Raw genomic sequence first — 12,653 nt, forward strand, 5'->3', positions numbered from 1 at the left:
TTCAAAAATCATAGAGGTTTTCACCCAGGAGCCGAAATCATTTAGATGACATTCCTTCTCCTCCATGAAAGCCAGTTAATGAAAGGAGTGCAGGTAAGTCCCATTGAGGAAGACAGATGTACCAATGCTATTTGTGTGGGAAGGCTGTAAAGGAAAAGCCCCTCCTTAACCCATAGCTTGAGCCCCACTTGGTGCTGCTGGGATATCTGAGAGTGGGGAGCATTCCTATGGAAAACTGAAGGTGCATTTCTTTTGTCCTCACAAACATGACGTTAGGCTACCAGTGCACAAATACACAAGAAAACTGTCGATGAAACCTGACCTCTTGATATTTACAAAACAAAGAAAGGCAAGACCCAGAAATTCTGACCTATAATTACAAAGCTAAAATTAAAATGTTGATGAGAGAGGTATGCTGATATATTGGTCAGCTCAAATAATTAGCTTGGTGAAAAATGGTCTTTCAATCCCTGGAAAAAAAATGTGATACTAATAAAGTTTAATAACTGTAATAAAATTTTCTCATCAGTTGTAAGAGAACTTTCTCTGAGACCTTTGCCATTGCCTGAAGTGTGGTCAGACTGCCAGCCAGAGATCTTGCTCCAGAGGGGGCAGAAAGCTTCCTGTACAAAGCCTTCTTTGGATTTTAGTGATGCTTTGAAAGGGAGATACTGCACGCCCACAGGAGAAAAGAGTAGGAGGTGGGCTTTGACAGATATGCATTGTGCAGTGGCATAGGCTCTGCCTTAGAATTACCTTATTTTCCCCAACAATGTCTTTAAAATTCAATCATCCTGGTTCTACAAAATCACTGAATCTATTATTCAACGTTTAGTTTCTTTTCTTTATAATTTCCAGATTTTTATTATGCTACCATCTTCCATCAGAGATCTCTTTCTTAGAGTAAACTGAAAGTCACTGGTTAGGACAAAAAGGAATTCCCATTAACAAGTAATCATCTAATAATTTTAGGATCTTTGTATCCTATTATCAGCTTCCTTATGAAATACCATTTCTTAATGACAGGGATTTGACTAATACCATGTGAACTCTGTTAACATAATTTGAAAGTTACAACCAAGTGTGTATTTACGGAATAAGCCATCATCTTTTTCATGCTTGCACATAATTTTAGCTTGTGATTTGATCAGGTGTGGATGTTGAAAGTTAATTTTCATCAAATCGACTGGGGAAGGAGGAATATAGTTATCACCATTTTCTGCTGGATTAAAACATCCTGGCATAGAATTCAAGGGGCCTCAAAGGGAATCAGATTTCCGTTCTCACTGTCCACAAGATTTCCTTTGTGGGTGACAGAGGCAATCTATCCATTTAGCACTTTTTTGAAGGCCATGGTACAGCTTGCATATGAGATATGCCACTTTTACTGTATTTCAGCTGGTTTCAATGAAGGCCAAGCATTAGGGAAAATCCAGGCCCCTTTGGTCTCAGTCTTAAACTCTATGCAATGAACTCAATGCCTGATTAATTTCCGCCACCTCCTGCACTCTGAAATGCCACATTTCTTTCCCCATGTTCCAACTGTTGCCAGTCCAGATTGATTTTACCTTAATCTGAGTTGTCTAAATCAGCTGTCCTGGCTCCCCAGGGTGTGGAAATTATACACTGCTGGAACACGTCACCTGATAACATAAGTCTACATGAAACCATGTTGAAATGGAGAAGAAATTTATCTCCTCTTCTTCTTTTTGTTCTGTATGTCTTGTTCCTCATATCTCTAAGTCAGGGACACACCACATTTATATTTAGTAGTTCACTTTCCATCCATCTGAAGACACATGTCTTAGGTAACATCTTGGGGGAAATGCTCTCCAAGTCAGAAAAACAAATTTATCAACTTTTTTTATTGTCTTGAAAAGACAATTTTGATTCCTTTCTCATTGATGATGTTCATACCACCCTTCCTAACATATTAAAAGAAAAAAGCCATTAATTTATTTTTAGAAAATAGAATCTTCTATAAGAAACCAACATTTTGGATCTATTTAAGAGATATATACTCTGCTAGTGGCAGATTGATTTCCGTGAGCCTTGCATCATGCTTTTACTTTCTAATTTGCAAAATCTGATAATTCACAGTACAGCCCATAGAGTTATTAATTTGAATTAGAGAAGTTCTCTACCTGATTGATTTTAAACCAATTTATATACGCTTGTCTGTTTAAGCTGTTAATGCTGTTGAAGATTACTATGATATTACTGCAGTCTGCAATATTTCAAAGCTTATGGAGCTGTATCTCACCAAATCCTCAAAAAGGATTTGACTTTCCACACCACTTCTAGTCATCTAGGAGCTATCACTTGTGAAACAAGCCCCTGAAAGCCTGGGCCAACTGTGCCAAGTGCCAGAAAACAGAATTTACTGTGCTGAAAGAGCCAGAGCAGGAATTCAACTACTCAGCATAAAAACAAAAAACACATTTTTATTTCATCCAACTTCAGGTACCTGGATAAACAGTTTGGTTAATTAAGGTGTAAAATTCTTTGCTGGATTTAGAGATTCTGATAGTTTTAGTGATTCAATGTTTAAATTCAACCTGTACTTTCCTTTGTGATTCATTCATTTTAGTGAATAATTACTCATTTAAAACAAGTACTGGTTTTGCAAACATGAAAGGAATACCTTAATAAATGTAAGTCACTTCTCTGCTCTAACTGCACTGGGAAGATAGATTAGTGTTGTAAATTAACCCACAAACAGACTTTATGCTCTCTTGCTCCTTAAAATAAAACCAATGCATGGCTAAGTAAACCATCCCTGAAAATATGTGGCTCCAATTTCTCAGCCAGTACAGAAAACATTATTAATACTCTCCAGTTTGAAAAGTTTAGTGAATGACAACAGCCTCTAGCAGAAAGGGAAACAGAGCACCATCTGCTGTACAGTCCTGCAAATGTTTCAGAACAAAAGCTGCAAGAAAACCATCTTTACCTTTAGTTTTCCAAATAGTTAGGATATATGGAAGGTCACTGTCATCCAACAATGCATGACCGTGAGCTTTGGATGGAGAGAGTCCAAAATTAGAGAGACACGTGAAGATCCAGGGTTCACAGTAAGTTGTCAAAAACTACAGGGAGAAAGCAAAGCATGGAGTTTTGTTTCTTTGGAGGGACTAGCATGGTTTTAAAACTACAGAATTTGACAGCCTATATATGTATATCTATATGCTACTATATTGACATGGCATCTGGCAGACGCGCTAGCTCAGGCTAAAACACTGCTATGATAAACCACTCAGAAGTCGTGTTAGTATCCCTACACCTCAGGAAAAGGAAAATTAATATGCTCAGGGCCCACATCTCTGTGCAAATCCTGCTCATGATCTGTAGCTATTTGAAGATGCACCTCTTGAGGGGCCTTTATTTGCCAAAGTTCTCTGGGGGAATCTCAAAAAGCAGATCAGGCTTAGGCATGCCCATCACAGGCTGCGGAGGATCTGAGAGTTAGGAAAAGTGATGCCAGTGACTCCTGAAGCACCCAGCAAGCCTGAGGGTAACCTGTCTTCAACATGTCCAACATGAACCATTGATCAGCACAAGAGTGATGGAAAGTGATTGATTTCTGTCCTATGAGTAGAAAAAAATCTTCACATTTCAGACTTCCAAATGTCCAAATCAACATCAAGACCATCTCCTGCAGAAGATGAGGAAAAACTACCTCTTTTACAGGCTATAGATTTCATAGTCACCAACTGAAAGAGCACATAAGGCGTGTAATGAATCCTTCCCAGTCCTGAAGAGAATGAGGGACTCTCCATAAGCCTGACATCCCAAGATATGCCCATCTTCCTTTACGAGTTGCTCAGAAGAGTCACCAAGGCTCTTCTAAATTGCCCACTAAACAATGGGCAATAAAAATCAGCATTAATCACACAATCACAGAATAGGTTGAGTTGGAAGGGACCCACAAATATAATCAAGTCCAACTCCTGGCCCTATACAGCACCATCCCCAAGAGTCACACCATGGTGCCTCAGAGCACTGTCCAAATACTTCTTGCACTCTGTCAGGCTGGTGCTGTGACCACTTCCCTGGGGAGCCTGTTCCAGTGTCCAAACACCCTCTGGGTGAAGAATCTTTGCCTGATATCCAACCTAACCCTCCCCTGACAAAATTTCAGGCCGCTCCCTCAAGTCCTGTCGCCACAGAGAAGAGATCAGCATCTGCCCCTCCTCTTCCCTTCACAAGGAAGTTGCAGACTGCAATGAGTTCTCCCCCTCAGTCTCCTCTTCTCCAGGCTGAGCAGACCAAGTGACCTTGGACACTCTCTAATTTACTTATATCTTTCTTAAATTGTGGCATCCCAGCACTCGAGGTGAGGCTGCCCCAGTGCAGAGCAGTGTGGGACAATCCCCTCCTGGCTGGCAATGCTGTGCCTATATTAGATCAATTTGTCCTCAGCTGGGACCTCCAGGTCGCTTTCTGCAGCACTGCTTTCCCCATCATCTCATTCCCCAGTCTGTCTGTACATCCAGGGCTGCCCTACCCCAGTTGCAGGATCTGGCACTTTCCCTTATTGAGCTTTATGTGTTTGGTGGTTGCCCGGCCCTCTCGTTTGTCGAGGTCTCTCTACCCAGCCACAGCAGCTCTAAGACTGGCAGTGGAACTGAGTCACAACTTAGAATATTTTGTCTTTGTCTTTACAAGAAAAGGCCCTAATGAAAACAGGAGTATCCTAGGGATCAGCACATGGTTGTGCTAATTACAGTATTACCAAAGAGGATTTGGTTCTTTGTTGTGGGGGAAGAATGTTATTACAGAGGTGAGGAATCATTCCTGAACTAGAAGATGGGGATAAGGATCAGAATGAAGCCCCCATATAATCCAGAAGGGAATGGTTAGAAATCTGCTACACCCCTTGGACACCCACAAGTCTATGGCACCAGATGGGACCCACACAAGGGTACTGAGGGAGCCGGTGGAATTTCCCACCAAGTCACTTTCTATCATGTATCGGCAGGTGTGGCCAGTGTGGAGGTCCCAGGTGACTGAAAGTTTGCAAATGTGATGCCCATCTACAAGAGGGACTGGAAAGAAGATCCAGGGAACTGGGGGAATCCTTCAGTTCAGTATCTTTATTGGTGATCTGAATGAGGGAATCAAGTGCACCCTCAGTGAGTTTGCAGGCAACACCAAGGTGGGGGGGAGGAAGGAAGGAAGGAAGGAAGGAAGGAAGGAAGGAAGGAAGGAAGGAAGGAAGGAAGGAAGGAAGGAAGGAAGGAAGGAAGGAAGGAAGTGTCGGAAGGAAGTGTCGGAAGGAAGTGTCGGAAGGAAGTGTCGGAAGGAAGGAAGGAAGTGTCGGAAGGAAGTGTCGGAAGGAAGTGTCGGAAGGAAGTGTCGGAAGGAAGGAAGGAAGTGTCGGAAGGAAGGAAGGAAGTGTCGGAAGGAAGGAAGGAAGTGTCGGAAGGAAGGAAGGAAGTGTCGGAAGGAAGGAAGGAAGTGTCGGAAGGAAGGAAGGAAGGAAGGAAGGAAGGAAGGAAGGAAGGAAGGAAGGAAGGAAGGAAGGAAGGAAGGAAGGAAGGAAGGAAGGAAGGAAGGAAGGAAGGAAGGAAGGAAGGAAGGAAGGAAGGAAGGAAGGAAGGAAGGAAGGAAGGAAGGAAGGAAGGAAGGAAGGAAGGAAGGAAGGAAGGAAGGAAGGAAGGAAGGCCCTGCAGAGGGATCTGGACAGGCTGGATCAATGGGCCAGGGCCAATTGTATGAGATTCTACAAGGCCAAGTGCCTTGGGACCCAAGGTCCTGCCTTTGGGTCACAACATCCCCAGGCCACACTACAGGCTAGGGGAAGAGTGGCTGAAAACCTCCTCATCAGAAAAGGACCTGGGGGTGTTGCTCAACAGCAGCTAAACATGATCCACTGTGTGCTCAGGTGGCCAAGGAGGCCAATGGCATCCCAGCTTGGATCAGAAATAGTGTGGCCAGAAGGACCAGGGCCATGATTGCTCCTCTGTACTCAGCACTGGTAAGGCCACACCTTGAATCCTGTATTTAATTTTGGGCTGCTGATTACAAGAATATGGAGGTACTGGCACATGTTCAAAGAAGGGCAACAAAGTGATCGATGCACAAAACCTGCACAAAAAATCCCCTAAACAACAGCAACCTAACAGTGTGAAATAAATAGAGAGGGTCTACATATTGATTAAAGCCTCCCAAGAGGAGTGAGAATGAAGAACAGAGGACTGTCTAAGCAGCTTTTCAGGTGGATAGATATCAACAAATGCAAACCTGGAAGCAGAGTGATCAAACATCTTTGTGACCTGCTGGAAAAGGCTGGCAATGTTCTGCTCACTTCAGCTCTGTCATTCACTTAGCATGGTTTCAGTGAAACCTATTAGAAAAAAGGTTGATTCAACCCTTCCCTACTTTTAAGAGCAGTAGGAATGTTTTGATTGCTTCCCGTGAGCTCTAAATCATGTCCATGATGTGTAAGGATATTTTATTGCATCAACAAGCCAGAAGAAACACAAGCCATTTCTGACTCCTTCTCCTAAAGGAAAAAGCTGTACTTTGCAATGTCACTGCCCTTCTACAGGCCTGTGTAAATAAGAAATTAGAGTTCCTTGCATAACTTACTTCATATCAATCATTACCAAGTCAGACAGCTCTATTAATAGCCTGCAGAGATCTACAATCCATGGTTTGGTCCAGTTTACAAAAGCACCTGGATAAGACCCCAGAATGAAAGAGTAGTCACGGTCTGGTCTGTAGGGAATCCTTAACTGGATGGAGCTACCATTGTCATCCTAATTTGGAGAGAGCTGCTTTTGTCATTGCCATTTCATTTGGACTTTGTGGGCTGCTGCTGTGTCAAGATCCCACTTATATGGTGGTTGGTTTATCTCAGAATTTATGCCCAGCAGCTGAAATTGTATAAAGCAGTAAAGAGCTGTCTCTTGCCATGAACTGGTGAATTAGGCTGATGGCAGCACATGAGGAGAGGTTGAAACAAATGAGAAGCAGAGGGGAGCGGACAGGTGGGTTTGCAGCCTCCATCACAGCCTCCCACACTGTGGGCTGAGCAAACAGGCTGAGTCACAGTGGAAACATTCCCATGAGGGTGACCCTAAGGATGGGATGGTGAGTCTGGAGGCCACGGGCAGACCACAGGGGGACACACAGATGGAGGGTGAAGGTGTGAGGCAGGTAGAGTGTTGGAACCCAGGGCATTCCTCTGACTGCCCTGGATGGCTCGAGACCCTGGCAGGGGGCTCAGAGACCTTGGCACAGTCAAAGACACCTGTGCCTTTGATTTTAACTCATGGGAAAAATTACCAGCTTTGTGTGAGGATTTACAAGCCACAAGAGTTTGAGTAGAATGATAGTTAATTCGTCACAGGGTGAAAAAGTAGAATTTTGGGGTTTTTTAGAATGGGGGTTCAAGAGGCAAGATGGAGGAATCTGTGTGTGTCCTGTCCTCCTTGTCCTTCTGGTCCTCCATCTTCTGCTGTGATGGTGACACTTTTGGATTGGTTTAGAGACAGACTGTCTAACATAGGTGATAGGTATTGGAAAATTATTGTAAATAAAGTGTATGCAGTTCTTAAAACTAACACTTTAGTTAGGGCGGTCAGTGCGCCACTAACTGACCTGCCAGACAGACCTCAGCAGGTCAGAGAAAGAATGTATTAGATAAGAGAAAATAAGAACCAGAGAGAACCAGAACAAAAGAGTCTCGGCTTCTTCTTCGGTCTCGGGGCTGGGAGAAGATGACTTTCTAACACCTCAGGAGTCATCACAGGCAAAGAATCCCAACGGCAGAGCGAACTGCAGGTGCCGGCAGGGGAGCACCACAAGTCCCAGGCAGAGCAGCCTGATGTGGAAGTGGCCCAGCCAGCAGCCCCCATCAGTCATGGCAACAAGGGAATGAATCCAGAGAGGAGATTAAAAAGAATAACAGTCAAGGGGAGACTACCAATTGGATTTTACTTTAACAGTTAAGCTGTCAGTGACTAGTGAAAACAACTAGACTAAAAGAACACCACCAAAAGTAGGCAGATTTCACCCTATAAGTGAGACCCCAACGTATAAATTTCAGCACTCCTCTGTCTCTTCCTCTTCACTGAGCACTTACACAGGATTCAGGAAGTCCAAGAGAAAAAACAGGAAAAGTCATTCTCCTTCCTTGGAGAGATGCAGTACTGTGATCCTTCACACTAGTCTGGGATGAAAACATCTGGATTAATTTTTTTTTTCCCATCTACTGAAGTAACAAAATCAAAATTGAATCATCTAGTTTATTCTGCAGTTATAGAGGCTAAAGAGATTTAGAACATCTTATTTCTTATAGCTATTGAATTTAGTGTGTTTTTCATTTTTCTGGGTTTACATCACTTCATTGGAATGAGTGACCAGTTGAAAGTCTACAGCATCTCTTTCCAAAAAAACAACCCGTCATGAAAACCTTCTCTAACAAAACAAAGGTTTTGGGCATCAAAAAACATGGCCATGTTCTTTCTGTTTTACTCCAGACCACAGAAAAATTTTGGATTTACACACAAGAAAACTGAAACTAATTTTATGTTTAATGTGCTTTCTTAGAAAACTCAGTTTTGCACCAAGTAACTTCTCTCAAAAATATACATATGAAGAAGTTCAAGGAACACAGCTTGTAGTAATACTCCTAATAGAACAGATTTAGAAAGCAAACAAAAAAGCTTCAGATAAACATGCATCTGATGCTATTAAAGTATCGCTGTTGTGCTCCCTTTCCCCTGAGATTCTGCTGAATCTAGGGCTCCTAGATGACTGTAAGCAGTAATGGTCTCTTAAAATTAAGACCAAATGTGGAGGAAATGCAAAGCAGTTTGTGAGCTCTTCCTGTCCACAGAACCAATTACATTCCACACTGCCAAACCATACTGTGTTTTAATTGCTGTTTGAGATTTCACTGCCTCCTGAAAAATAAAATTCTGTTTCCTTTTCAATTAGTGCCCCAGAGATATTTAAGAACAAAACTGCATGAAAACAATGATAACACTAGAGGTTTTATTGAGATGAATGCCACTTCATTTTCTTAATTTCATGCATTTCCCAAAAGAACACAACACCTAATTCTTTGCCTATCCCATGTTCTCTACAATTCCCAAATGTACCCCACCAATTTTCAGCCCATAGAGTGCAGGGTGAAGAAAAACAGTAACTTTATAGAGAAAATATTGATTTAAAACCCTTGATTCAAAGCCCTAGGGTATCAAAAGATTAGTTACTTTTAAGGACTGTATTAAAGGTGACTTTCAGCTACTTTATTATTGAAATGCAAAGCAAATTAATCCTGCTAGTCAAAGCAGCAAGATACCAATGTAAAAGCAGTTTAAAAACAAGCTGGTTTGACTCCCAACAGACCAGCAGTAAGAGACCCAAATAGGCATTGATAACGACTGTTACAGTAAATGCTACATCTTCCAGAGGCAAAAACCCCCCAAAACCTCAGTGTTTTAGTACCAACAGCCATGATGTGCAAAGGTTTCACACCAGCCCCTAATCCAGGGCTGGAGCTGACATCCTGCCTCACTGCAGCATGACTGTGGCTCACACTGGGTACTGTTGTCAGAGCCAGGTGAGCTGGGGGCTGCTGCAGGTTCACCCCACATTAATGGGGAGAGGAGTGGGGCACAAGGTGTGTTGGGTGTGCAGAGCTGCCACAGAGAGCCATGGTCATGGGGCAGGGGAAGCTCTGAATTCAGTGGAGCAAGCCCCAGGGAAAATGCCTGAGAGCACCAAAGGAAAAATAGTATTTAATCCACTCATAAGGCACTCCCAAAATCTCCTTATAAAACTCAGGACTTGTAGTAGTGAGGAAGGGCTACTGTCACTAAACCTTGTGTGGTAGAATGACCCTGGCTGGATGGCAGGTACCCACCAAAAGCCATATCACTCCCCTCCTCAGCTGGACACAGCAGAGAAAATAGCACATAAAGCTTGTAGGTCAGGATAAAGACAGGGAGAGATCACTGACTCACTGTCACGGGCAAAACAGCCTCAGCCTGGGGAAAAATTAACTCCTTACCAATGAAATCAGAGTAGAGCAGTGAGAAATAAAACCAAATCTTTAAAAACACCTTCCCCCAACCCCTCCCTTCTTCCCAGGCTCAAGGTCACTCCTGAATTCTCCCTTTCCTCTGCCCCTGCACAGGGGGATGAGGAATGGGGGCTGCAGTCAGTTCCTCACATGTCTCTGCTGCTCCTTCCTTCTCAGGGGGAGCTGGACACAGCACTCAAGATGCAGCCTCACCAGTGCTGAGTACAGGGGGACAATCACTGCCCTGGTCCTGCTGGCCACACTATTGCTGATACAGACCAGGTGCCATTGGCCTTCTTGGCCACCTGGGCACAGCTGGCTCATGTTCAGCTGCTGTCAAACAGCACCCCCAGGTCCTTTTCCACCAGGCCACTTTCCAGCCACTCTTCCCTCAATCTGTAGCATAGTGTGGGGTTATTGTGACCCATGTGGAGCCCTGGGCATTACTGAACTTCAGTACTGTCAGACTCAGCCCATTGATCCAGCCTGTCGAGATCCCTCTGCAGATCAGCATTCCCTCCCAACTTGGTGTCATCTGAAAACTTACTGAAGGTGCAATCAATGCTCTTGTCTGAATCACTGAAGACATTAAACAGAACTGGCCCCAATGCTGAGCCCTGGAGAACCCCACCGGCACCCACTTGCCAAGTGGATGTCACTCCATTCACCACCACTCTCTGAGCCTGGCCATCCATCCAGTTTTAACCCAGTGAAGACTGCAGCTGTCCAAACCATGGGAAGCCAGTTTCTTCAGGAGGGAACCATGGGATGCAGTTTCAAAGGCTTTACTGAAGTCCAGGGAAATTCCATCCACAGTCTTTTCTCACCCACCAAGTGGATGGCCTTGTCAAAAAATGTGTGCATGTTGCTCAAGCAGGACCTTCCTTTCTTAACCCCTGTTGGCTGGGCCTGATTCCCTGGTTGTCCTGTACATGTGGTATGACAGTTCTCAAGATGCTCTGGTCCATGCCCTTCCCTGGCACTGAGGTCAGGCTGAAGGCTTGTAGTTCCCTGGAGATACCTCAGCAGTTCCCTTTGCCCAGAAATTCAGTTACTTGGCCTTCTATGTCTACTCAACCCTGTATCACAGCAGGTGGGAGGTAGTAAATATGGTTTCTGTGCTGAAAATGCTGAAAATGAATCCAGATCTCGACTGTGGGCATTTGGCAGAGACTTGTTCAAGCTGCTGTCTAGCCAGTACTTATGAGCATACACAGAGCACAAATGAAAAGACAGTAACTTGTGGAAACATCTTAATTGGCTTTGTTGGCATAGATGGATTACTTCCCAGAAATGAAAGGCAGAAGGGTCTTCTATCAGTCTCTGAAGTTCAGTATTTTTTATTTTAATTATACATTACCTACACAAAGGCCTTCTTCTGTGATCAAAAGGACTTTGGGAAACAAACCAGCAGCCGGAATTAGAAATGCTGACTGAGGAGCAGACGTAGAGATTACCATAATTACATATCAGCCAAAACTCTCTGATCAGCAATAGTCTACAGATCTAATGTATAGATGCTGCAACAGTCAGTTGACCTGAAGATAATTTTCTTTAGAATCACTGAATATCTCCAGCCATAAAAGACCCATAAGGATCATTGTGCTCCACTCTCTCCTCCTCACAGGACAAACTAAACCAAAAGGCCAAGAGCATTGTCCAAATGTTCCTTGGGCTCTGGCAGGCTTGGGGCTGTGACCACTTCTCTGGGGAGCCTGTTCCCATGACTGACCATCTTCTTAAGGAAGAACCTTTTTCTAACACCCGATCCCAACTTCACTGATCATTGTTAGATCACCTTAGAGGTAGGTTACTAACAAGAGTAACACAAAGTGGCTTTTTCAGATATAGTAGCTAGGGGGAAAAAAATTACATTTGTATTTGCATCAGAAACCCTAATGCAGGATGTTATCCTGCCAGGAAGCGGAACACATATCACTTACTGATTTCTCTTTAACCACAGACCAACACTTAGCATTTCAATAATTCCAAAAATATTTCAGGAAGAAAAATTCTTTCCTGGACATATTCACAAATATTGGAATAGCAAGGAATAAACCTTAAATGGATCTGGCATTGGCTGGGATTCACCTCAGCTCACATTAGGAATCTGCATTGTGGCACTTGATTCTAAGCTCACTTTCTGATCTCTATCAGCAGGGGGAAAAAAACTGCTTTTAGAGTAAAATTTCTTTGATTTACATTATATGTCTACCTTAGGATGAGATGACTCAAGCTACAGAATTTCCTTTAAATGGTGGTCTAGAACCATTAATTCAGAGAATTTGGTGTTATGAATCCAATATATGTTTTCAGTAAAGGAGCTTTAAATTTCCTGATGCATGAGTCCCTCATTAAGGCTGTGTGAAAGACTGAAATGTTAAAGGTTAATGACTCAAACAATTGGCCACTTGCAAAAGCAGCAGGATGCTGTGCCCTAATCTGCCTCAGGTAACACCAAAGAATATTTGAAAAGTAGTACTTGGTATATTGTATGAACAACAGTCAAAAATCCTTCTCTTCCATTACAAAGTTATGAGGTTTAATATTATTACAGTGATAAAAAAGAACTGAGTTGCACCTAAATTTTACATGAATGCAACAGAAATAACTA

The sequence above is a fragment of the Motacilla alba genome, chromosome 1A (genome assembly GCF_015832195.1).
Source record: "Motacilla alba alba isolate MOTALB_02 chromosome 1A, Motacilla_alba_V1.0_pri, whole genome shotgun sequence".
Lineage (NCBI taxonomy): Eukaryota > Metazoa > Chordata > Aves > Passeriformes > Motacillidae > Motacilla > Motacilla alba.